General features: G+C 39.0%; 1 protein-coding gene and 1 long non-coding RNA gene across 2 annotated transcripts in view; one reads left to right on the top strand and one right to left on the bottom strand.

The window, feature by feature from the left end:
* The window catches only part of LOC137082553 (uncharacterized), a 34,110-nt gene extending 14,031 nt beyond the window's left edge, over positions 1 to 20,079 (top strand). Inside the window, exon 3 of the long non-coding RNA XR_010906365.1 lies at positions 19,358 to 20,079. This is a non-coding gene — a long non-coding RNA (uncharacterized lncRNA). The remainder of the gene's footprint in view (positions 1 to 19,357) is intronic.
* The window catches only part of ube2e2 (ubiquitin-conjugating enzyme E2E 2), a 56,409-nt gene that overhangs the window by 9,023 nt on the left and 20,207 nt on the right, over positions 1 to 27,179 (bottom strand). The window lies entirely within an intron of this gene.

Raw genomic sequence — 27,179 nt, 5'->3', positions numbered from 1 at the left:
AAAGTACTGAACCATGAAAATGTGTTAAAGGGTTACTTCACCGCTTTTTCATATTAAACTGTTATTCCCGTAACTAAAACGAGTTGACACACACCTCTCTCGTCTCAGTGTGTGCACTTAATCTCTCTGACGCGCGGTGACGATCTGATAGCATTTAGCTTAGCCCACTAAGCCCAGTTCATTCACTATGGAACCAAACAGAGATCAAGTATGGTGACAAAATAAAACGTGACGCGTTTCTAATCGGATTAAAAAGGAGAACTATAATGTATGGCGGAATAGCACTTCTGAGAGTACTTTGGCTCAGCGCAGTAAAAAGTCCCGGCTGAAAAATCCTCCCTCACATCTCCCCCTCACTCTCTCATTTCTGTCAATAGGGAGATGTGAGGGAAGATGTTTCAGCCGGGACTTTTTACTGCGCCGAGCTGAAGTACTCTCAGAAGTGCTATTCCGCCATACTTGATGTTTCATACTTGATCGTTCAACTACTCGTGTAACTGTATTTAAATAGGGGAAACGTGGAGGTGTTTAGTACTTCTAACTTGATCTTTGTTTGGTACCATAGTGAATGAACTGGGCTTAGTGGGCTAAGCTAAATGCTATCAGATCGTCACCGCGTTTTAGTGCGATAAAGTTCAGACGAGAGAGGGATGGATCAACTCCTCTTAGTCAAGGAAATAACAGTTTAATATGAAAAAGCAGTGAAGTATCCCTTTAAATTCTGTTATATTATATTCTACTCTACACTGTCAGAAAATAGGTACATGGCTGTCACTGGGGCGGTACCCTAAGGTACAAAACTGAAAATGTACTAATATGTATGTTTAAAGGGTTACTTCAGCGATTAGCATATGGCTTTGTATCAGTAGAAACCCTGGAGTATATTCAAATGATTGTGCTTTCCCCTCTCATATCCCCCTGAGACGAGAGATTTATGCATTTTATTTCTGGAAAAATTCCTCATATGATGCAAAATGACGATTTTTGCATCATAGGAGGAATGTTTGCCCAAAGGCTAAAGACTACAGCCAGCAGAGGGAGCCATTTCCGCATGTTTTGAACCCGGGCATGGGGGATGGAGATCACACTCACAGCTCAGCTCAGCTACAGGCACTCATTTAAACGGAGCTATGGTGAGCAATTTAAGTGTTTTAACTTTTAAACTTTTTAATTTCAATGAAAGTTAAGCTTGCAAAGACATGAACTCAGCACGCACTGAGACGAGAGAGGTATGTATCAACTCGTTTAAGTTAAGGGAATAACATAGTTTAATATGAAAAGGCAGTGAAGTATCCCTTTAAATTTCCTATGTTAATATTAAAATGAGTTCTAACGGGAAAAAAATTCTACAGAAAATAACTAAAACATTAAAATATTACACATAAATGTTTCTTTAACTATAACCTAGAAACATGTATGTAAATGTCAGGTAACAGACTGCAAATCCCATTTGTTAACAATGATGTATTTATTTAGCTAGCCAGCATGTATTAATATTCGAGCAATACAATTCTACCTTAATCATTCATGTTAGTTCATAGTGCATAAAAAAGGTTAACAGATCAAACTAACAATGAATAATACTTCTACAGCATTTATTAACCTTACTTAATGTTACAAATTGAATATTATTGTATTATATTAAGTGTTATCATTTCATATAAATCCAAACAGTTCGCTTTTTTAGAACACAACGGTTTTCTTATCAAAACAACAACATATGTATTGACCTCTAATGCGTTTATATTTCTGTCGGATGCATGATACAGTTCCTCACATCAAAAAAAGTTTCTCAGTTACATCGTTTTTGTAACCATTGCTGCAAACATTAGCGTCCTGTCAGCCTCGACGACAAAGTACATATACTGCTGTTCTTCCCCTGCTAAAGCATCTAGTCAACAAATCAATTACTTTATAATGATTTGGCAACATACACTGAAGTTTCCTTTATTCATACCGTTTCTCTGTTGGTGTTTTAAACGCGCATCAGATGTGTCAGCGCGCTCTGTGAAGCGTGTGCTGTGAAGCGCGGAGCCTCACGTGTCCTCACGTGTTAATGTAAACAATCAGTGATAGTTTTTCATTTGGCCTCTAGAGGCCGCTCTCGCGCTATATAATGCCAGCAGACCCTTCTCAGAGCTCTCGTAGGCTTCTCAGCCGCTCCCGCAACGGACGCAAACTGGAAAAACTATCGGTATTGATTTTTGCCGATAACCGATTGTTCCACCATCCAGCTATCGGTGCCGATTAATCGGCAAATCCGATGAAATGGTCGACCTCTAAAACACACAAATGTTGACAGGCCACTAAATACAGTCCATACCACAGAGACGGACATCCTGCTGTTGCTGTTTCTCCTGTTCAATTTATTGCATCCTCCAGATCTGATTCTAGATCATATCTGTATTAGTTGAATCTGATTGATAGCCATGGTTTATTTAGGGTAGTGTTTTCTTCTCCACGCTTGAGGACGTCACCGCTTTGTGCGCGCTCGTCACTCCGCTCCGCCCACACGATACGCCTTCAGCTGCTCGTTTTTTTCCGGAAAGACTCGGTACAGCCTATATTTCTTTTATAAATATAATAAAACTAAAGACTTTTCGGAGATATGAAGGATGCAATACTACTCTATAGGTACTCAAGATTGACATGAGATTGACTGAAACTGAGTGTTTCACCCCCCCTTTAAGAAAATCTTAGAAATCGAAGAAACAGTGACTCTGCCTATTCCTCCGTCTGACGGCTACATTATTAATGCATAAAAGAGTATATTCACTCTCAAATCTGCTGAAATGGTGGTGACAGCTGAGCAAAAGATGGCAAAGAAAGAAAACCAGATGACTTTTGACCACATCTTTGTCAAAGGGCTGCCACATCTGCTGGATTCCCTCGTGATAAGTGTCATATTGAAGAATTACAACTGCTGTATCTGTGCCAAAGACTGGGGCCAGATCCAGCCCATAATAATAAACAAGTCTTAGATCTGTTCTCTGTTAAACAGCTGCAGATCCACTTGAATGTGTATTTGGAGGATGGACTGTCCTGGGGGTCTTTTTCTCATAATGCCAGAGCCGATCCTCCCTGTACTCAAACTATACAAGTTGCGTATGGCAGTGAATATTTCTTTATAATATGCAAATATACGTGCAGTGTCTACTACACCTTCGCAGAGTCAAGTAGAAGTATTTTTATTAATGGTTTATATTTATTTAATATCTGTATTTCGGACATCATGCAGTGCGGCAGATAATAACATGCGTCTTGACACGACTATGGCTGCAAAACGAAACTATCCTTCTGGAACAGACAAAAGTGCCAAGAAAGCATGTATTTTTGTAACATTTAATATCTTGACAAAGCAATAAATTCATAAGCAAGTCGGTGCCGGTCAAAGTGACCGGCAGAGGTTTCGTTTTCCGGACATTTTGATGATATGCCGGTCAAATATCGCCTCTTAATTAGTCAAGTTTAGGAAAACTGAAAGCAGTTCATGTAACATAATCAGGCTGTATATGCAACATGTTTATTAGCCTAACTTTCAAATAGACGGAAAAAAAAACATGAACGTCCGATTGGCGTCAATCAACCAATTTTTTTTACTATGGTTTCACATTTCATAGTTTAACAAACCAACCCCCCTTCCCCACATAAAATATCTGAATATAGCATTGTTTTTACTCAAGCAAATGTAATTATAAACTCAGTGTGTCTTATTTAGTTGGTAACATTTAAATTTTCCACCGTGTGAAATGACTCCTTGTCAAATGAACTTGAACAAACAAATGACTAGGCCTATAACATTGTCTCGTGTCATTTTTGGCTACTTTTTACGCTTTTTTGCAGTGCCGACTTAAAATCAAAAGTTCCCAGTGTCTCTCCGCAACTTGCAATGCGCATAAGCCGCGTAACCTTGTTCTCCGCAAGGCGACTTTGCTGCTTCGTCTTGATCCGTTTCTGCAGCGAAAACCCCCTCTCTGCAGGAACACACGAGACAGAGATTACACAGGCTATCTTGGCGAGCTCGGTCCACTCTGGATACATTTCGCTGAAATCACATGAGGACTTCGCAGGCTGTGGAGAACTGCAATCCTCCATAGCCACGGAGCGCTGACATGACAGCGAGGGCATCATGTCGCAGGCTTACGGTATCGATAAGAGGCAGTTTTAATCTGACAATTTGACCGAAAATATTTTATTTTGTCGGTAATTACTGGACAACGGAAACCCTGATATATATAACATTTACAGTAGCATTTGTATGAAATTGAAATTGAATAAATAAATGTAGGCTTAAATTAAACCTACACAGTCTTCCATATACAATATACATTGATTGAAAGCTACTGTATATACATTATTCGAGAGCAGTGAGTGATTTGTCCTCTTTGTTTTTAGTTGTTTTATTAAACATAATTTTAGAGGTGAACTGTCCCTTTAAGGACAAGTGTTTACAATCACTGCGCTGCTAAGACCTGCTCGCATCTCATATACACACACACGATTTTACTTTAGACATAACCGACTGTGTGTCTATATGTTAACCTTGTGTGTATTTGACAGTATTAGCGCAGTAAGACTACTTGGTCCAGTAATCACGTGTTTGACAGGCGCGCACGCTCAGCACATGTAAAACGCCAATGAAATGTTTAAAGGCTTTAAAACGCAGCTAAACACCCCTAACTTTAGTACATATGATTGGATATTTGCTCATCTCAGTGCGTAGACTCACAGGCACACTAAAGAGGCTAAATAAACTGAGAGAAATATTTTAAAGAGAAATAATTAATTAAATGCAAAACCGCATTTATATAAATATAATAATATATTAGGGCCAGGACTCGATAAAAAAAATGAATCTAATTAATTGGAGGCTTTGTAATTAATTAATCGAAATGAATTGCATTTTAATTGCATATAAATATTTGACGTGAGACCAGTGAGAAGTAGTTTTTTGCATGGATTTTTAGTATACCATTGAATAATGTGTGAAAACATAAGCTTAATCAACAAAATATTGTTTATTTATTTCAGTCCAGCGCAATGTTTGCCATTAAGTGTAGCAAAAGCATATTTGTGATATTTGAGGCTCGATGTGCTGCGGTGATACGCTAATTCCTTGTTGTATAGCTTGCACACAACCATGCTCTTGTCGACGCTTCCATCCTTTCATTTTTTAAAACAAAATTTCCCATCCACAGGGCCGAGCAAAGCGGTCTCATCAGCTTCTTCGTTCATGTTCACTATGGTTTGTTGTTGTCGTGACTCGTCAGCGCTAGTTGGTGTTCCAGTATAAGCGGCCCGTCGAAACTCATTCATTGAAAAACGTTCCGCGGTGCAAAAATAAGTGTGGTTAAAATTGTTATTTATTTTTTGCTTAATTAATCTTAATTAACGCGTCAAAGTCCCGGCCCTAATATATATATATATATATATATATATATATATATATATATATATAAAACACACACACACACACACACTCTAATGACAATGTGAAAAACGATCTGGGATAAAAGCATCAGTAAGATGAGCAGTGCCATTCGACACGCATGCGGTTCTGCCGGTTACTTGCTGTGAGTGTCAGATGTAGTTACAGCCATAAATCAGAAAGCAGTCACGGCAGTCTGTCAGTAACTCTGTTTAGTTCCCGTCTCTATAACGCCCTCCTTCTGAAAAGCACACTGTGCTCTGATTGGTCTGCTGGAGCAGTGTGTTGTGATTGGTCAAGCGCTTCGAGCATATTTGGGAAATGTCCCGCCCCTTACTATAACCGCCAGATTCAACAAACTACTAACCCACTCAACCAGGCCCCACCCCTTCATCCTGCATATGAATTATTATAATGAGGAATATTGTGACGTGTTCGTTCCCGGAAGAAACTCAAGACTACAATAGAGGCGTTTCAGGAGTTCAGAAACACTGACACTGATATAGAGAACAGCAACAATACACACTAAAGAAAGATGAACATAATAGGACCTCCCTCAAATCACTAACCCATGAACAATAATAATAATAATAACAGTACTATTAATATAAATCACACACATGTTTAAGTGTGCTTGAACCGGCAGTTTGTGGTTATTCTAGTAAGCTGTTAATTTCCTGTAAATACCCACATGCTATCAATGTTGTTACCGTTAGCTGACGGCAAAACCTCTGTACGGATCCGACGGGAAAAGACCTCCGGGTACATGCCGGAGCTGATGGTTGCCTGGCAACATCCCCCTCCCACACACACACACACACACACACACACAGAACCAGCGAGCAGGGTTTAAACACTGCAGTTAACCGACCTTGTTATTGAGCTTTCAGCTTCCAATTAAAAGATATTAGGCTTGTGGAAGAAATACGCTGGATAAGCTATTCACGATAAAACCTTGAATCCTGAGCGCTTATCTGGAAAACACAACAAAAACATGCACAACATTCATTCTGTAACCACTCTAATCTCTCTCTCTCTCTCTCTCTCTCTCTCTCTCTCTCTCTCTCTCTCTCTCTCTCTCTCTCTCTCTCTCTCTCACTCACAGTAACGGTCAGAAGTTTGGAAACATTTTTATATTTGGTATTTATTATTTGATCAAAAATACTGAAGAGAAGAAAAGGTAATAATGTGAAATATTCCTCCAATGTAAATCTGCTGTGTTTCTGCTGTTCTCTGTGTGAATATATAGTAAAGTGTAATTTGTTCCTGTGATCAAAGCTGAGTTTATCATCATTACTCCAGTCTTCAGTGTCACATGATCCTTCACTAATCATTCTCAAATGAGGATCTGATTTATCAATTAAATTGATTACTGATTAATATTTTCTGGGAACTCCTGATACTTTTTTCAGGATTCATTTCAAAGTAAAACATATACATTATATATATATATATATATGTAATGTTTTTGAAAGAAGTTTCTTCTACTCATCAAGCTTGCATTTATTTGATCAAAAATACAGAATCTTTTTTATTTTATTTATATTTATTTATTATTATTGTGATACATTACAATTTATAATATTTGGTTTTCAATTTATTATACTTTAAATTATAATTTCTGTAATCAAAGCTGAATTTCCTTTAAAAAAATGTATTATAATTAGTGCGATCGAATCAAATTATCGCATCTAACATAAGTTAAGTAAATATACACTTACATATTATATATATTTTTACAAACTTTAATGTTAGATGCGATTAATCAGTTTGACAGCACTGATTATAATGCATGCATACGTGTGTGTGTTTATATTATCACTATATATAAAATGATAACATTTGAGGTGTTTGTGTTGATACAGTAAGTGCTCAGGGGCGGATAGATGAGCGTTTATCCTCACGCAAGCATCTGAAAATCACACCTGACAAACACTGACTGCCATCACTGACAAACGACTCCGTTACCGTGCCAACCGCATCCTCTGCCAAAACCATTCTGCTGCGATCTCGCATCCGCCCGAGCCAACGGACCATCCCAAATAAATGCTCATCAACCTCCACACAGAGGAAGAAAACCACAACCTACTTATTTCTGAACCCGCACGACGGAAAACATCTCCTCGTGACTAACTGTACAAGCAATCGACTAAAAGCTCTTCAAAGTTTGACGCTCACGGCAAATGGGCTGTTACTCACACAAATCAGAGACGCATTAGAAGAACATGAAAACACACTCGACAAGTGTAGCCGCTGTGCGCTGTGAACGAATCAAGGGCTGTGTGATCAAGAGACAGTCGCTGGTTTTATTTGGTCATTAAAGGGATAGTTCACACTAAAATGAAAATCCTGAAAGTAGAGGCATTTTTTAAATACATAAGTTAATGTTAGTCATGTTTTTAAGCTAATATTAAGATAATTTCTGAACAAAGAAAACAAATCACACAATAAATTAAGTATAATTATGAAATTTTATCTTGAGAGAGATATATTATGTATGTATGTTTATATATATATATATATATATATATATATATATATATATATATATATATATATATATATATATATATATATATACAGTATTGTTCAAAATAATAGCAGTACAATGTGACTAACCAGAATAATCAAGGTTTTTAGTATATTTTTTATTGCTACGTGGCAAACAAGTTACCAGTAGGTTCAGTAGATTCTCAGAAAACAAATGAGACCCAGCATTCATGATATGCACGCTCTTAAGGCTGTGCAATTGGGCAATTAGTTGAATTAGTTGAAAGGGGTGTGTTCAAAAAAATAGCAGTGTGACATTCAATCACTGAGGTCATCAATTTTGTGAAGAAACAGGTGTGAATCAGGTGGCCCCTATTTAAGGATGAAGCCAACACTTGTTGAACATGCATTTGAAAGCTGAGGAAAATGGGTCGTTCAAGACATTGTTCAGAAGAACAGCGTACTTTGATTAAAAAGTTGATTAGAGAGGGGAAAACCTATAAAGAGGTGCAAAAAATGATAGGCTGTTCAGCTAAAATGATCTCCAATGCCTTAAAATGGAGAGCAAAACCAGAGAGACGTGGAAGAAAACGGAAGACAACCATCAAAATGGTTAGAAGAATAACCAGAATGGCAAAGGCTCAGCCAATGATCACCTCCAGGATGATCAAAGACAGTCTGGAGTTACCTGTAAGTACTGTGACAGTTAGAAGACGTCTGTGTGAAGCTAATCTATTTTCAAGAATCCCCCGCAAAGTCCCTCTGTTCAAAAAAAGGCATGTGCAGAAGAGGTTACAATTTGCCAAAGAACACATCAACTGGCCTAAAGAGAAATGGAGGAACATTTTGTGGACTGATGAGAGTAAAATTGTTCTTTTTGGGTCCAAGGGCCACAGGCAGTTTGTGAGACGACCCCCAAACTCTGAATTCAAGCCACAGTACACAGTGAAGACAGTGAAGCATGGAGGTGCAAGCATCATGATATGGGCATGTTTCTCCTACTATGGTGTTGGGCCTATTTATCGCATACCAGGGATCATGGATCAGTTTGCATATGTTAAAATACTTGAAGAGGTCATGTTGCCCTATGCTGAAGAGGACATGCCCTTGAAACGGTTGTTTCAACAAGACAATGACCCAAAACACACTAGTAAATGGGCAAAGTCTTGGTTCCAAACCAACAAAATTAATGTTATGGAGTGGCCAGCCCAATCTCCAGACCTTAATCCAATTGAGAACTTGTGGGGTGATATCAAAAATGCTGTTTCTGAAGCAAAACCAAGAAATGTGAATGAATTGTGGAATGTTGTTAAAGAATCATGGAGTGGAATAACAGCTGAGAGGTGCCACAAGTTGGTTGACTCCATGCCACACAGATGTCAAGCAGTTTTAAAAAACTGTGGTCATACAACTAAATATTAGTTTAGTGATTCACAGGATTGCTAAATCCCAGAAAAAAAAAAATGTTTGTACAAAATAGTTTTGAGTTTGTACAGTCAAAGGTAGACACTGCTATTTTTTTGAACACACCCCTTTCAACTAATTCAACTAATTGCCCAATTGCACAGCCTTAAGAGCGTGCATATCATGAATGCTGGGTCTCATTTGTTTTCTGAGAATCTACTGAACCTACTGGTAACTTGTTTGCCATGTAGCAATAAAAAATATACTAAAAACCTTGATTATTCTGGTTAATCACATTGTACTGCTATTATTTTGAACAAGACTGTATATATATATACACACACACGTGGTCAATATGGTACCCCTGGCAAATATGATCAAATATGGCAATAAAAAAATAAATCTGCATTGATTATCCTTTTATTTGATTTTGATTTGCCTAAAAATATACTTAAATATACTTGAGATATTTTACTCATTTAAAATTCTAGGGGTACCAACAATTGTGTGTGTGTGTGTGTGTGTGTGTGTGTGTGTGTGTGTGTTTGTAAAATCATTGTGCAGAGAGCAATGTTTGAGAACCAAAGCCTATATTTATGTGCATCAACCTAAAAAAATATAGTTGTCTATGCCACTGGGATCTAAAAAAAGAATGGAAAAGTGTGAATGATCTCTCCTTTTTTGTGTGTTTATACTGGCCAAATGTGAGCTAAATCAAATCTACAGTCGGCGTGGTTCAAGTGACAGAAACGAGCGTAAAAATGTTTGCCTACCATTGTTTGAAGAAAGAAACCTCCATATCCGTAAGTTAAAGGATTTGCTACAACAAAACAACATGTCGTCCTCTATTTGCTTTTGTGCCTCTGCTTTACGGAGCCTCATTACTGCAAAAAGAAAAATTCAATGCAATGTGAAACAATGTGTGATTATTAATATGCGGGCTGGAGGCAAGGTTGCGCGATCTGTCAATGTGCAAAACTAATTAGCGAACACACATTCAGCCAGAAGGTCAGAGCGGGACTTAATAGAAGCTGCAGGCGCAGAGATAATCAACTATAAAAAGAGCAGATTTTAACGCCACACTTCTGACATGTTTAATCAATGACGGATTTAGCAGATGACGAACGAGAGTAGTCAATAAAGATGAGTGATGCTGTTTAGTGTGAGCCGGAGAGAGGTCGTTTATCACCTTCACCTGTAGGAAAACAAACGGCTTGAGGAATATCCCAGAGAGTGGATGTGGACTGACGGAAGGAAGCACAGATGTGACGTCTGAGACATCAGTAGTCTGACATCCAAAGTGACATTTTTGTAAGTTTTTCCCCCCCAAATTAAGTATCCACAAATATGTTATATTAAGTATTAAAACTGCATTTCATCAACTGTAAACACAAGCCCTGTCTGGCAAGATTACACCATCAGTCTGTTTGCAATACATATGATTTCATCTAGATCATTTCTGTTATTTGATCATCAGCTGCAATTTACTTTTATCGACACAGAATAGAAATTAGCATTAATTCCATCCATCCGCTGTCGTGCGATTTATTAATTTAATTACATGATGTGCCCATTAATTAATCTAATTAATCTCATTAATAAAAGTAATTATTGTTTATAAAAAAATCCAACCCGTCTGTTGTTCTATCTATCCATCCTATTGTTCCATCCATCTGTTCTATCTATCCATCCATCCAATCCGTCACTCTATCCATCTATCTATCATCTATTCTATCTATCCATCATCATTTTATCAATCTTGTCCGTAATTCTATCCATCTATCTATATTGTTGTATCTATCCATCAATCTATCCATCATCCATCTTGTCTGTCATTCTATCCATCTATTCTATTGTTCTATCCATCCATCCCATCCGTCATTCTATCCATCTATCTATCCATCTATTCTATTGTTCTATCCATAAAAAAATATATATACAGAGGCATTTTTGCCCTGATATCTTAATTGTTTAGAGCAGGGGTGTCCAACCCTGGTCCTGGAGCGCTACCATCCTGCAGATTTCAGTTCCAACACTGCTCCAACACACCTGTCTGCATTTATCTAGCACCCTGAACACCACGATTAGCTGGTTCAGGTGTGTTTGATTCCGGTTGGAGCTAAAATCTGCAGGACGGCAGCTCTCCAGGACCAGGGTTGGACACCCCTGGTTTAGGGGCATTCTATAAACTCCATGACACAGTGAGTTGTTGCCCTGCTTCTCGTTCCTCAACAATCATGGATGGAACGATGGGTGGGTGGATGGATGGAATAACTGAATGGGTGGATGAAATGAGAGACTGGATGGATGAAATGACAGGATGAATGAATGAAACGACTGGATGGATGGATGGATGGAGCGACTGGATGGACAGACAGACAGACAGACAGACAGACAGACAGACAGACAGACAGACAGACAGACAGACAGACAGATAGATAGATAGATAGATAGATAGATAGATAGATAGATAGATAGATAGATAGATAAAGCAACCGACTAGACAGACAGATGGATGGATGGAGCAACCGACTGGATGGACGGACGGACGGACGGACGGACGGACAGACAGACAGATAGATAGATAGATAGATAGATAGATAAAGCAACCGACTAGACAGACAGACAGACGGATGGATGGAGCAACCGACTGGACAGACAGACAGATAGATAGATGGATAGATAGAGCAACCGACTGGACGGACGGACGGACGGACGGACGGATAGATAGATGGAGCAACCGACTGGACGGACGGACGGATGGATGGATGGATAGATAGATAGAGCAACCGACTGGACGGACGGACGGATAGATAGATGGAGCAACCGACTGGACGGACGGATATAGATAGATAGATAGATAGATAGATAGATAGATAGATAGATAGATAGATAGATAGATAGATAGATAGATAGATAGATAGATAGATAGATAGATAAAGCAACCGACTAGACAGACAGATGGATGGATGGAGCAACCGACTGGATGGACGGACGGACGGACAGACGGACAGACAGACAGATAGATAGATAGATAGATAGATAAAGCAACCGACTAGACAGACAGACAGACGGATGGATGGAGCAACCGACTGGACAGACAGACAGATAGATAGATGGATAGATAGAGCAACCGACTGGACGGACGGACGGACGGATAGATAGATGGAGCAACCGACTGGACGGACGGACGGATGGATGGATGGATAGATAGATAGAGCAACCGACTGGACGGACGGACGGATAGATAGATGGAGCAACCGACTGGACGGACGGATATAGATAGATAGATAGATAGATAGATAGATAGATAGATAGATAGATAGATAGATAGATAGATAGATAGATAGATAGATAGAAAGATAGAGCAACCGACTGGACGGACGGACGGACGGACGGACGGACGGACGGACGGACGGACGGACGGACGGACGGACGGACGGACGGACGGACGGACGGACGGACGGACGGACGGACGGACGGACGGACAGACAGATAGATAGATAGATAGATAGATAGATAGATAGATAGATAGATAGATAGATAGATAGATAGATAGAGCAACCGACTGGACGGACAGATGTATAGATAGATGGAGCAACCGACTGGATGGACGGACAGACGGACGGACGGACAGATAGATAGATAGATAGATAGATAGAGCAACCGACTGGACGGACAGATGGATAGATAGATGGAGCAACCGACTGGACGGACGGACGGATAGATAGATGGAGCAACCGACTGGATGGACGGACGGACGGACAGATAGATAGATAGAGCAACCGACTGGACGGACAGATGGATAGATAGATGGAGCAACCGACTGGACGGACGGACGGATAGATAGATGGAGCAACCGACTGGATGGACGGACAGACGGACGGACGGACAGATAGATAGATAGATAGAGCAACCGACTGGACGGACAGATGGATAGATAGATGGAGCAACCGACTGGACGGACGGACGGATGGATGGGATGGATGGAAGTAAAGAATAGCCTAGATATCCATAGGGGGAAAAAAAGGTTTGGATCAATACGAGGACGAGTAAATGATCCCATTTCCATTCCCTTTAAATAGTTTCCCCACGAATATAATCAGCATCTCCATCCAAAGAGACGGCGCTCAGCATTCCTCTGCAGTAATGGTGTATTCACTCAGTTAATATGCTCTATTATGCAGAGCTGCGGTGGTTATCAGCACAGGAACTTAATGAAGCAATCTTCTCTTCCTCTGACCGTGAAACACCCCGCTCCCAATTACGGCAGCCTGTGCTTTCTCCCATCATACAGCTGCTTTTAATGACACCGTCCAATAGCTCATCTCACCAACAAATACGCAAGCAATTAGTGCCGAAGCAAGGCAAATATTTGCTCGATCAGAGCCCAAGTGTGTACCGTATTACCAGGGGTATTTTCAGATGACACGATAGAATTTTCCTAGTCAGTTCAAACGGTTTATTCTGTTTCACAAAAGCTTTGGATACTTTCAGTGCGGCGATTGTTCGTGTAATCTGATTTCCACGCTAAATCTATTAGAAATGCCAGGGGGGGTCAATATTAAACTTTAAAATGTAAGAGTTATGCTACATATCAAAATCAAATCCCCCTGAAGGCAGCGAACAGTCGGCTCATGTGCTCGCCTTAGGCCGTTTATGAATAATGCAGCACGGATGATTATAATAATAAACAGGCATTGCACAGTGTGCATGAGTGATACTACTTCTGAAGCATAAATGCATGCAGCCGTGGAGCATTAAGAGGAGCAAACTGCCTCTAATTCTCCCTGAATTAAAAGCCTTTGAATGTGAGAATATGCTGAAGTGAATCGAATTCATCGTCCTTACGCTTTGATACAAGAAAACTAAAATAAAACTGCTTTCACAGAAAGGAAACTCTACATGCATGCTTTAAATCTGAGAGGGGACAAATTTAATTCTGAGATGCACCGATTGCAGTTTTCTAGGCTGATTCTGATTTCCTTTGTAACCTACGGATTATCTTTTAAAGATCTATAATTGACAGCTTGTAGAAACAAAAAAACGACTTTTCAGCAATGGAAAATGTTATTAAAAATACAGTAATAAAATAAGAAAAAATGAACAGCACTATATGAATGCAATAGAATAAAGAGATGAACCCTGCTTTACGGTTTTCAGATTGGGTATACGGTTTTGAAAAAGCACATCTGAATAATTGAAATCATGGAACTTGTACAGTTTAAAAAACACACACACACACACACACACACACGGCGCTTGCGGTGTTACTATATGAGGTAGGGCTGGGCGATAAAACGACAACGATATGTATGACGATAGACAATATATCAATAAAAAAATGTGTTGGTTAAAATGCTCCAATACATTTTTTTTTTCTCCGTCGGAAGAAACCAGAGGTTGTGGCGCAAGTTTGGTTGCATGAACAAATGCACTCACTCTCTGGTAACCTAGCAACGTAGAGAGTGACACGCTAACAGCCAATCATGAAACAGTATCAAGTTTGGTTGTGCCATATCGTTGTCTCGTGTCGTGTTGGTTTTCAGTACTAGTTTTCCAGGGGAGCTTATGTCTTATTTAGGGGAGCCAAGCTCCCCCGTAGTTCACACCCTGACCTTAAAGGGTTAGTTCACCCAAAAATGAAATGTATGTCATTAACTCCTCCCCCTAATGTCGTTCCACACCCGTAAGACCTCCGTTCATCTTCACACACAGTTTAAGATATTTTATATTTAGTCCGAGAGCGTATGCAAGTGTATGCACACTATACTGTCCATGTCCAGAAAGGGAATAAAAACATCATCACAGTAGTCCATATGAGACATCAGTGGGTTAATTAGAGTCTCTTGAAGCATCCAAAATACATTTGGGTCCAAAAATAACAAAAACTACGACTTTATTCAGCATTGTCTTCTCTTCCGCGTTTGTTTTCAAACCTCAAATAAAGATTAGAACGGTTATGAATCAGCGTTTTAATTAATGATTCGGATCGAGAGTCAAACTGCTGAAATCACGTGACATTGTCGACAAACACGGTTTGTTTGAAAACAAACGCGGAAGAGAAGACAATGCTGAATAAAGTCGTAGTTTTTGTTATTTTTGGACCAAAATGTATTTTGGATGCTTTAAGAGACTCTAATTAACCCACTGATGTCTCATATGGACTACTGTGATGATGTTTTTATTCCCTTTCTGGACATGGACAGTATAGTGTGCATACACTTCCATACGCTCTCGGATTAAATCTAAAATATCTTAAACTGTGTGTGAAGATGGACGTCTTACGGGTGTGGAGCGACATTAGGGGGAGGAGTTAATGACATCAATTTCATTTTTGGGTGAACTAACCCTTTAAAGGTGCACTATGCAGCTTTTGTCCACTGAAGGGGCGCCTATGCAAAACAAATGCGTAGTTTGATGACGCAAAGTGTGAGCGCAGTATCTTGGGAGATGTGGTCTTCTCATCACAGCCAGTGGAAAATAGGACTCGGGCAGAAATCACGTTCATGCATGCGGTTATTAACGTTACTGTAGTCTAAAGCAGAGCAGGACCGAGTGTTGTGGACCTGAGCAAAGCTGCTGGAGCGATTGTTAAACAAATACCCGCCTCGCAAATACCGGGACTTTTATTATGACGGGACGGGACTCATTTGCCGGGCGCTTGCACAGATCCGCTCTTCCGGTTATGATTTTGAGGTAAAGCAGCACTGTTTATCATATTAGATACATTTAAGTGTGTTTAAAACGATGTTATGACGTTACTCCGTGCGTTCACTTGTTCACACTGCTAAGAGTAAAGCGCTCCTGCCAAATAAAACCCGAAACCGAGGGGAACGCAGATATGACGCGATTGACAGGCGACTCCCTCAAATGCAATGCTGCAACGTCCCTGTCCTTAGTTAAAATAGCAATTTTCTCACAATTTACAAATAGTTGGAAACATCTGGGATATTGTAGATACTCAACTGAACAAAATATATAACACTGGCCTAGTGGTTTTTGGATATTTTACTGCAAAAATACTACATAGTGCACCTTTAAGACCGGTCTCGGTACTACAACACTAGTTACAGCTGCGTCTGAATCCAGAATAAAGGCTTCAGCTTTAAGGTGCAGTGATAGCTGGAGGCAGGATAAACACTGCAGTGTGTTAAATAAACACCTGTAAACTCGTGTCGTTTGGATAACACTTAAATAAACTGGTAGCTAATGTGATCTTTCAAGTGTCATGCGCTGAATGCCGCCGCTCATACGATCAGAGCCAAATCAGTCCTTCCTGTTTGTTCGCGTGTTAAAACATGATCCCAGTAAGCAGCGCAGCAGGATATGCCAAACATTTCCTGCCTTCGAGACTGAAGTATTGAAAACGACTCCAGATCAAACAACAGGCTTTCCACGCTGGGCATAAAATCAGAGCCGGCCAACATGGATGCAGCTGCCGAACAGCCCTCATAACTCATTCACATCAGGGTGTTTCTTACACTGCAGATCTTTACTCAAACATTTCAACTTGTTTTAGGGGCAGACTAAAATCTTTCTATGCCTTTATTTATTTTTGCTACTTTTCAAAGGAGTCGAACATTTTATGCCCAAAATGTCATTTATAAATCAGAGAATGAAATGTGATCGAAATTACAGTAAAACTTTACTTAAAGCCTTTATGTATAATGCATTATACTGGCACTCATAATGTACATTATAATGCATTATATATATTCATAAATAATTGTAACTACAGCTAACATGCATTATAATATTCACAAATTCCTTGTTACATCTGAAATTGGTTGTTAGCTGTGTTTTAATGCATTATACTTTCTTAAGGTGTATTATAACTGGGGTTACAATTATACATTAAATCATACAATGCATTATAAAGTGCATTAAAAGGCATAATTAAACAATTTTGGAGTCTCCTACAATAGACTTGCATGCATCAAAGGTCAAACTGTTTAATTTTCCCATAATATACATTTAATAAGATTTAGTCTCAAAGATTAAACCCACTAGGCAAATAACTCAAAAGTACGAAATTTACTAAAATAAATTAAATAAGAAAAAGTCTTTTTTTTTACTAATATACTAAAAGTCTAGTATATTAATAATACTAATCTAACACAGGTCTAACACTGGTACTGAAAACATAGTATATACTCCCATATTCACTCCCCAAAAATAATAATAGAATAAATTATTGTGAAGAAAAAAAACCTTCTGTTTTGGGGTTTGTACTTATAGTTCAATATAAATTAGGGCTGTCAAGCTATTAACATTTTAATGTTATTAATTAGAAAATGTGTTGATTAATTAAATCACAAATTAATCAGACATCAAATTTGGATGAGAAATTACCCCCCAAATGATAATTTAAAGTCATTATTGTGTCAAATTGACATTACAGAAAGTAGCTTTATAAATAAATATTTGATTTAGCATTGAATTTATTACACAAACTTTTAGGCTTCAATGGCCATGAGGGTGAGTAAATGACAATTTTCATTTTTGGGTGAAGTATACAGTTAATGTTTTTTTTATTATTATTATTAATATGGAAATAAGTTTTTTTTTAAATGAAATAATACTCTTAGAAAATAATACTGCTAATAGGTGGCAGTCCATTATTCATTAAATTAGTTCAGACAGCTAATTAATTTAGGAATTAAGTAAATAGCCGTACCCAAAATGGCATACTAGGTGAAAGTAGTATGTGACAAGTATGAAGTCCTCGACTCTGCTCTGATTGGTCAGAAGGCCAGGTCTGTTGTGATTGGTCAACTGCTTACAGTGCATGTCTGAAACACACCCATTACCATATATGGATTTCCCTCAGCGCTTCATACACAGTAACAATTTTGACATTTCTTTCTGTGATTCGTTTATCTCTACTCTTTACTTTATCTCTGCGTCTGATTCAAAGCGGGCAGAATGCTGGATCTAACGAGCCGTAACTGACGAAAATAACCTTCAGTTTTACTCTTCCGATCAAATATTGCGCTGCAAACATCAATAACAGCTTTAAGTTGTCAATGTTTTGACAGCTGTCAAAAGTTCTGACCTCTTGTGATCAAGTAGCTCCTTTTTGGGTACTAAATCATCATTGGCTGACATGACCTGCTTACGCCCGTTTCACACACACACACTCCATTTGCAGTGTGTATGCGGTGCAGGAGCCGCATGCGCTGTTGATCTTTCACATATGCCGCGTTTGCGGTGTGTAACTGATCCGCGGCTGTATACCACAAACACAGCATTTATTCATTATTTTTATTTCAAATGTAAAAGTTGTCATCATGAACATGGCTTGTTATCATTGCAATTCTCTTGTATACACTCTTTCATGTGACAATTTTAAAAGCACTAATATAAACAACGTTTATATTTTCAACATTCATTGAAGGTGCGCCTTATAATCCGGTGCGCCTTATCTGCTTGTTAAGTCGTGACGTAAGGAACGCCGTTTCTGGGTCCAAGCCTCAACTCGTTTCACTTGAGAATGCCATTGACACCCGTTTATGAGCGCTATTTTTTTCATAATAAACATCAAACATTTTCACTACTTACAGTCTACACAACATTCTCTATGGTCACAGCATTACAGACATTAATATTTTAACGATTTATAAAAGATGAATCACTGTCATCTGGAATTTTGGTATGTAGAAAAATGTTATTATAATTTTTTTGTAGTATTACACGACATTATGTGTGTGTATATTAGCACCGTTTGTAGTTTTTCTTGTGGTATTAGCGTTTGGAGCCGGAAGCGCTGCCGCTTGACGTCAGTCTTAACAACCAGATAGTGCGGAAAATGCAGTTTTTGAGGGCGGGGCAAAGAGACAATGTTCAACCAATGAAAACCATAGGCTGGTGTTATGCAAATTTGTTACATTGTTAAATAGAGAAAATGAAATCAGTGAGTCTAAAGTCAAACCGTCTGCATGAGTGCAAATAGTTGAAGAAACACCCATCATGCCTTTCATCTAGCCATTAGGAGAGCCAACATTTCCCTTTTCTGTCTGATTTTCAATTCAGCTCTTATCAGAGTCTGGGGTCTAAGATGGAGGCCTTCGACACAGATGATCAAGATAATTTCTCGGAGGCCGTCAGCCCCTCCGCCCTCATGAATATGCATGTCCTCCCTGCTGCGGCTAATGGTCAGAGGGTGAAAAATGACTCGCGCGTATTCCCTCAGGACCGTGATGCTAATCAACAGCAGCACCATTCCCGAGGAAAGAGAGGTGACATTCCCATCAGCTGCTGAGGCAAGCAACTTACAGAGAACGTCAACCCAGAAACATGTACTGCAGATCGAGACTGTGGGTGGTATAAAACAAATGAAATGACAAATGAGAGATGCCTCCTACAATATATTTACATGCGGCCAGGAAAGCACTTCTCTCCTAATATACATTGCTCATCGCCTCATTTCTCAAAGAGTCTTAAAAAGGTTAGTTTGAGGATTCAGGGTGCTTTCACACCGGAGCGTTTGTTTCAGAACAGAACAATGTCTTCTCAACATGAACACAAACCAAAATACAACTAGCGTTGAGAGGGGGGCAAAGTAGGCACTATAGTACAGGGATGAAACGGTATGGAAATTTAATATCACGCTTATAGTGACCCAAATTATCAAGGTTATCAGTATTATATCACGGTTTTATTCAAATTAGATGAAAGTGTTAAAAAAAACAGATGGTCACACTTAAAACATTTTAACAAGTTTTATATTTGAAAGTCAACAAGCAATAAATAAATCAAGCAGCTCTATGCATTTTAAAGGTTTCATGAACTGGCTTTTTAAAAAATGTTATACATTTGTCGGAGGTCAACTAATGACGTTTATGTGGTTTTTACATTCAAAAACAAATAATAGGCTATTTTCTAAAAAAAAAAAATTTTGAGGCTCTCTCCTGGGTTTTGATGGCCGTGCCGCACTGGAGACTGAAGTAAACGCCCACAGCTAGGATTGGATATGATTTGCATATTTAATGAGCTTTAGCTCCGCTGTCAGTTCACATGAGGGAGGGATTGTTTTTATAGCGAAATAATTTTCTGACGGGCTCTCAAAATGTATTTATCAAACAAACACAATGATTTATCACTCATTAACCCGTGATAGATTTTTAAATATTTTACTTGGCCCGCCAGATCGGTCAAGCGTGGGTGCTCTTCAAATATCAAGTCAAGAGAGTGACATTAACAACGCAGATCAATAAATAAATGTTATTACACTATTTGAGATTCACCGGTCTGCCGACATGTTTACGTTTTGGTAGCCGTCTGGAAAACACAGAGCCCCGGGACGTTAGGCTTTGCGAGCCCCCTGGCCAAAAACATTACATGTCCGATCTGATCTGTTCTGTTCTGATCCCAAATTGCAATGAATCAAAAAATAAAGGATTCTCCAGCCTGTGACAGCATGCTAATGTTCTGCTAGACAAGTACACATAATCAAAACGATCTGTAACAAAGCAATACTATCACATATAAAAACATGTTTTACTCACATTAGTGCTGCACCATTCCTGTCAGATCCAATATAGAAGGCACAGCATTGGGTTTTAGGGAGCGTTCACACTTGTAGTTCGCTTAGTTTTGTTCGTTTGGTCCGGACCAAAAAACAAAAACAAAACATATAGTCCTGGTCCGCTTAGCGTTCACACTGGCATTTTTAACAGCGAACCTAGAGTTACCGAACCAAAGGCATAGGGAGACGGTCACAACCTGATTGGTCGGCTTATATGACGCAGGAGCTCGCTTACAACTTTGTGTGCTGGATTAAACGCCATCATTTTATGCATGTACATATGGCATTATTTTTACCAGCTGAGAACTCATCAAGAGCTCAATGTTCAAAACATTCAAAACAAACACCTTTGTGCGTTTTTCTATCATTTTCGAAACATGCTCGTCGGACCCAATATTGATGAGGCACTTAGCTCCTCGTTGCTCCACGTTTGCCCTCTAACGTGACTAACGTGACTAGGGTTGGGCATCGTTTTGATTTGAACGATTCTGATTCCGATTCTGATTCTTACTTTCGATTCCGGTTCTTTTCGATTCTCGATTCCGATTCTTACTTTCGATTCCGGTTCTTTTCGATTCTCGATTCCGATTCTTTGAGGGGTGGAGTCAAAACATGTCGCATTGATATTCAATGCTATTTTCAATACAACGGGGGAAAAACACTGCATATACTGTCAATTAGATATTTTTTATATAATTTTTTTTTTGTCTGTCTTTTGAAAGTCTAGGCAATCAAACATCTCTTCTGAAGAGATCACTTTATATGATAAAGCTTTTAAGCTTTTTCTCATATATAAACATTGATCAATTACTATTAAAATTCTCCCAAATATTTGTTAACTCAATGTATTTTTTACAACGGGGTAATTGTGTTGCAATAGTTTACACACAGCACATGTAAGCTTGATTTTGAATGGTAAATTGAATAAACAAAGATACATATTACAAAAAAATAGCACAAATAAATACAATAGAATAAAAGATATAAATGAAATAGACTGCTTTATTTTTTCAGGTAGGTCTAACATTCAGGTAAGAAATAAATTTAAAATAACATTGGATAATGTTTTTGCAAAAAAATAAATAGTTTCATATAAAACCATTAAAGTTAGACAAGTTGATCAGTCAAGAGCAGTGTGATCGTTTGTCTTTTTGTAGTTTGACTTTGAATAACAAATGACTGCGGTCCCTTTAAGAACTGCCGCACTCATGGATCCTGAACACTGTTCCTGTTACTCATTCTTCATTTCTTCCTGAATTGTTTAAGACTGTGTTTACATACTGTTCAAAATGTGCACTGAGAATTTGTTTGAGTGTATTTGACCAATAATAAGTAGGGATGCACCGAAATGAAATTCTTGGCCGAAGCCGAAACCGAATAATAATGAAATGCTTGGCCGAAGGCCGAATACCGAACGCGGTGTATCGCATTTTTTCCATTTATTTGGCCATTTTTTTACCATTACAATAATTAAATAGTAAAAATTAGCTTTTTACTATTTTGTGTTGCTTTTCAGAGAAATAAATAAAATAACAAAAATACACTCTGTATGTCTACAACATCAAATGTGCATTGAATAGTGCAAAAAAGGTGGATGATACCACAACAAATAAATAACTGTCCTAGACATAAGCCTACTTAGCCTACTTCTTCAGGAAAAGTGGCAGGTTCTTCTTTATGAAAAGTAGCTTCTCTGCTTTCTCACATGAAAGACGGTTCCTCTTCTCATCGATGACATGAGATGCAGCACTAAACAGTGCTTCCACAGAGCTGACATGTTTGCTGCATAAAGCGCCGCCTCTCACTCTACGTGGGTAACTATTTGATCGCGTCATTAAAAACGTCATTGTTCGGCAACCGAAATTAATAATTTCGGTTGCTGAACATTCGGTGCATCCCTAATAATAAGCTGTAAAAAGAAGTGAATATTTGCACTTGTATGTCAGGGGCGGCTTTATTACGGTAGGCTATGTGTGTGTGTGCGCTTCAGATGTGAGCTTGAAATCTGCGGGGATTCGTAGAATTATGTGCAATCCCGCCCGAAATTCAGACCGATCACACACACTAACACTAACACGCTGTCGTAAGGAAAAGTCCAGCAGAACGCGCGTCCGTCGTGTTCAGAGGGTTAACTGGCTGAATGAGAATATATGCGGCTGCGCGTCAACTCGCTGTCGGTCAGAGAGGAGAGGAGAGGAGAGCAGCTGGGATCGATTGTGTAGGCTGAGCAGGCTATCGTATCTTTTCAGATATTTCAGTATCGATATTTTTGACAACACTGGTTGCACTGTGCCGACCCAGGCTTTTAAAAGTGAAATAAATCCACACTTCAGAAACGCTTACCGGGCTTCCATGACTAAAAGAACAAGCGGGCGCGCAAGCACCGGAAATCACGTGGCCATGGAAACCAAAACTTGCGCGCTTGGAACCGAAGATCGGAACCGAAAACAAATTTTCTAAACGATTCCAATGGAATCGTTATTTTTTAAACGGTTCCAAGTTAGAACCGGTTCTCGATGCCCAACCCTAAACGTGACTCATTTTGGATACACCGATAGATCTTTCTAAATCGTCAAATCAGCTGACTAGCGTTACATCCTGTCTTTGGTCCGTTTACATGTCTTTGGTCCGTGTTGCGTTCATATATCAATCAAACTGCACCAGAGTTCGTTTGGAAGCGGACCGAGACCCATCTTTTTAGCGGTCTCGGTCCGCTTGTTTGGTGCGCACCAGGGTTCAGATGGCAGCGTTCACACATGTTCAAATGAACCGCACTAACCGAGCAACCGCACCAGGGTTCAGATGGCAGCGTTCACACATGTTCAAATGAACCGCACTAACCGAGCAACCGCACCAGGGTTCAGATGGCAGCGTTCACACATGTTCAAATGAACCGCACTAAACGAGCAATCGCACCAGGGTTCGTTTTAATCCAACCAAACATGACAAGTGTGAACGCACCCTTAATCTCAATATGTCGCAAATCCAGCTCGACCGGAGACATGTTTATTGCTCGTTTAGCTCCACGAGTTGGTGGGCGGGGCAACATAAGCAGGTGGGCGGAGCTACAAACACAGGTGGACGGGGCTACATAAGCAGGCGTACATCTCTCTGTAGAGGCGGCGTTTCCTCCTTCTAATACATCATTGATTTGAGCCTGGTGTCTATTAAAGCTCTTCTTTTACTAACAAGGAAGTTCTCAGCACACTTACAGAATATTCGTATATTAGCATTAGGGCTGAACGATATGGACAACATTTCATATCTCAATTTTCATGCCAGATATCTTGATATCGATACAATACGATATAACTACGTGTTCGGTGAAAACCAAGCATTTCCCAGAAAAATAAGATTTAAAGCCTACATTTCAAAAATTTTTGTCAGAAAATATATAGTTTTTAAGCCTTTCGCACGTACGATCACACAGGTGTAATCAGTCTAGGCTGTTTCCTGGAGCGAATGATCAAGTTCATCATGATCAACTGCTACATCCAAATGCTGAATTTAGCCAGAGACAGGCTATGTCATATATAACAGTCATATATCACAACCTTTCAGTGTTTTCAACCACATACTGTTTATTTTAGGTTTCAAACATATAAATTCACATAAGTACTAAAAAAGCATTTCGGGAGAAATGGATGAATTTGCGTGTTGTAAAAATAGAGATTGTAAATCCAACAGATCCGATTCTCTGAACTGTGTCTGCGGCACAAACTAACACGGTGGCGCCCATCGCGCATACAGCTCAACTAACACGATCGTTATAAAGGGGTTTAAACAACAATATACTTCCACTTGCATGTATTTGACAATCGGAATATCAGATATTTTATGCCATAGCGAACACATTTGTGAATATTCTGAATAAAAAAGGATAAATGACATAAAAGCAGATCATTCATTCAGCGCTGTTGCTGCTGCGGTGTGTCACGTGACAAGCAATGACGCGTCACCATGGAAACGCCGCCCCCCCATCTCACAATATAGTTCCCACGTCCCTGGTAAGTGTGTGTGCTGGCTTTAGCGGTGTATTCAAGGGCACTCGTAAAACTGATGTTTGTGACTGCCAGAGTTGTATGCAGGGCGAGAGCGGAGAGGGGAAATCTATATCGTCGATATCGTTGCTTTTTCCGATAGTAATATCTTGAAAGTTCATATCTAGATATAGATACGATAATGATATATCGTTCAGCCCTAATTAGCAGCATGACCTTTTATATATCAACGGGTCAAGGGAAAGTTGATTTCTCAATTCATCACCCCCTTAAGTTTCCCTCAGGACACAACTCAGATTTGGTCCTTTTAGAAGGTTAAAAAAATCTCCCAAACCCAGTCACTGCCATTTCTTCTCATTCGGAAAACAACGTTGCGCGCCGCGCCAGCACCAGACTGACACTGACTGGACAGGATTACGCGAGAGTATTCAAAATCGCGATAATCAAACGTGGTTTTAATGATAATTTCATTTTAAACAATATCAATAAACAATAATCGGTAGTCGTTCCATCCCTACTACAGTAGATATAAAAGCTCTTTTAAAAATAGTAAAGCATTTCTGACTTGTCGGTTTATACGTTTGACACACTTCTTCTGTCACATGGCACTCTAACAAGGTGTCTAACACTGAAAAGTCTGTCACCAACACAGTTATTTCCTGCCGCCTGACCACAATTACATCACGCAGTCTGAATTTAGCCTGTTGGTTCTCGAGACTGACGCCGTCATTCACTCGCTGTAAAACTGCAGCTAGTTCCACAATGGCGTACCGCTCACAATGTACTGCTGGAAAGAAGTGTTACAGTATTTATTCCTAGACCTCAGCATCCAGTCTCAAACGGCGCCTGTGGTTCTCTTTGTTGACGAAATCCTATTACTGTCGGTTCAGCTCACAAGCACAAAAACCTGCACACAAATATCAAAAGAACACCTACAGCTTTCCTTTGCAGCTCAATATCAATTTCGGAGACACTCTTATTGATACGGGAAGAGTTGAATAGGAAGCACTCTGACAAAAACAGCTCCGTTCAATTCTCGTTTGTATGTCGTGAACGGCTTACAAAGTAAAAATTATTTATTATTACACTTGCATCTGGTGCATCTGGCAGAAGGGACACATTTCTTAGGATACAGGATAAAAATACAACCACAGTATAAGATATAATCCATAAAAATATCACGATAATTCCTAAAAGTGAAGATTTTAGTGCCATATGATAACTCTGAATATGACATCTCCAGTTGCATGCATTGATTTATTCTGAAAGCATTGATACCATCTTTATCCGACAATATCCGTGTCTTAATCTGTATAGAAATAGTGGCAAGTTGGGTTGAAACTCACACCGTTTGTGCTGCACACATGAATGATGTGCGGTTATGCTAAAGTGATCAGGATTTTCACTCAGCAGATGATAAAACTAGGAAAGAAATAGCTGGAAAATAAAGCTACCAATAGCTATTTATGGATAGAGTACATCCATAAATAGCCAATTTATTCAGTAAATATTACTAGGACATGCAAGAAATGTTCTGGTTCCATTAAAATCATTAAACAACTAATAAATAAATAAAATAGTGGTAAGGAAAAAAATTACAATACTAGGGTTGGGTATCAAATATTATGATTCTTATTGATTCCAATAATAAAAAATAAAATTTATTCTCACATCAAGTCTTATTGCAAAACATTTCATTGTGGCTGAATACTATGAACAAAATTCAACAGGCTAGAAACGTTTGCCTATGTTTGAAAAATACCACAGCAAAAAACACTAGCCTAGCTAATATAACATTTCAAGCATCATTTTTTCAGGTATTTATGTAACCCCTACTGTTTGGACTGGGACTCGAACCCGGGTCCGCCGTGAGGTTTACTCACACAGCAACTTCTACTAGCTGGCCTCCGTTACATTTACATACAGAAACTGTAATCAAATGTAAAATAACACTGACTATATTTGTAATGCATAGCCTATATTTTAATAATAAAGTGCACAAACGTTATTTCAGTCAAGAACAGCAAGTGAATTTTCTTGTAATCTTTTGTTTGATAATCCCTAATGGCAGAACCACTGACTTATTCAAAAGACAGGTTAAAAACTCATCTCTTCCGTGAGCACTTAATCTTGTCATTAAAAAAAAAATAATCAAAATTGTTCCTTTATTTTTCTCAATTCCCTCCCTATTCTAGCTTAGGCTACTCTGAGTAATGTCCAAAACTTTGTATTTAAGGCACTTTTTGTGTTTCTTCACCTCTTCGTGACAGATCGCTTCCTGTACTCCTCAGTTGTAAGTAGGGCTGGGTTGATTCAAATTTCAAGA

Source organism: Pseudorasbora parva, chromosome 7, assembly GCF_024679245.1.
Source record: "Pseudorasbora parva isolate DD20220531a chromosome 7, ASM2467924v1, whole genome shotgun sequence".
In the NCBI taxonomy this organism is placed as follows: domain Eukaryota; kingdom Metazoa; phylum Chordata; class Actinopteri; order Cypriniformes; family Gobionidae; genus Pseudorasbora; species Pseudorasbora parva.
Note: the sequence above shows the minus strand (reverse complement) of the source record. Positions and strands in the feature narration are given on the sequence as shown.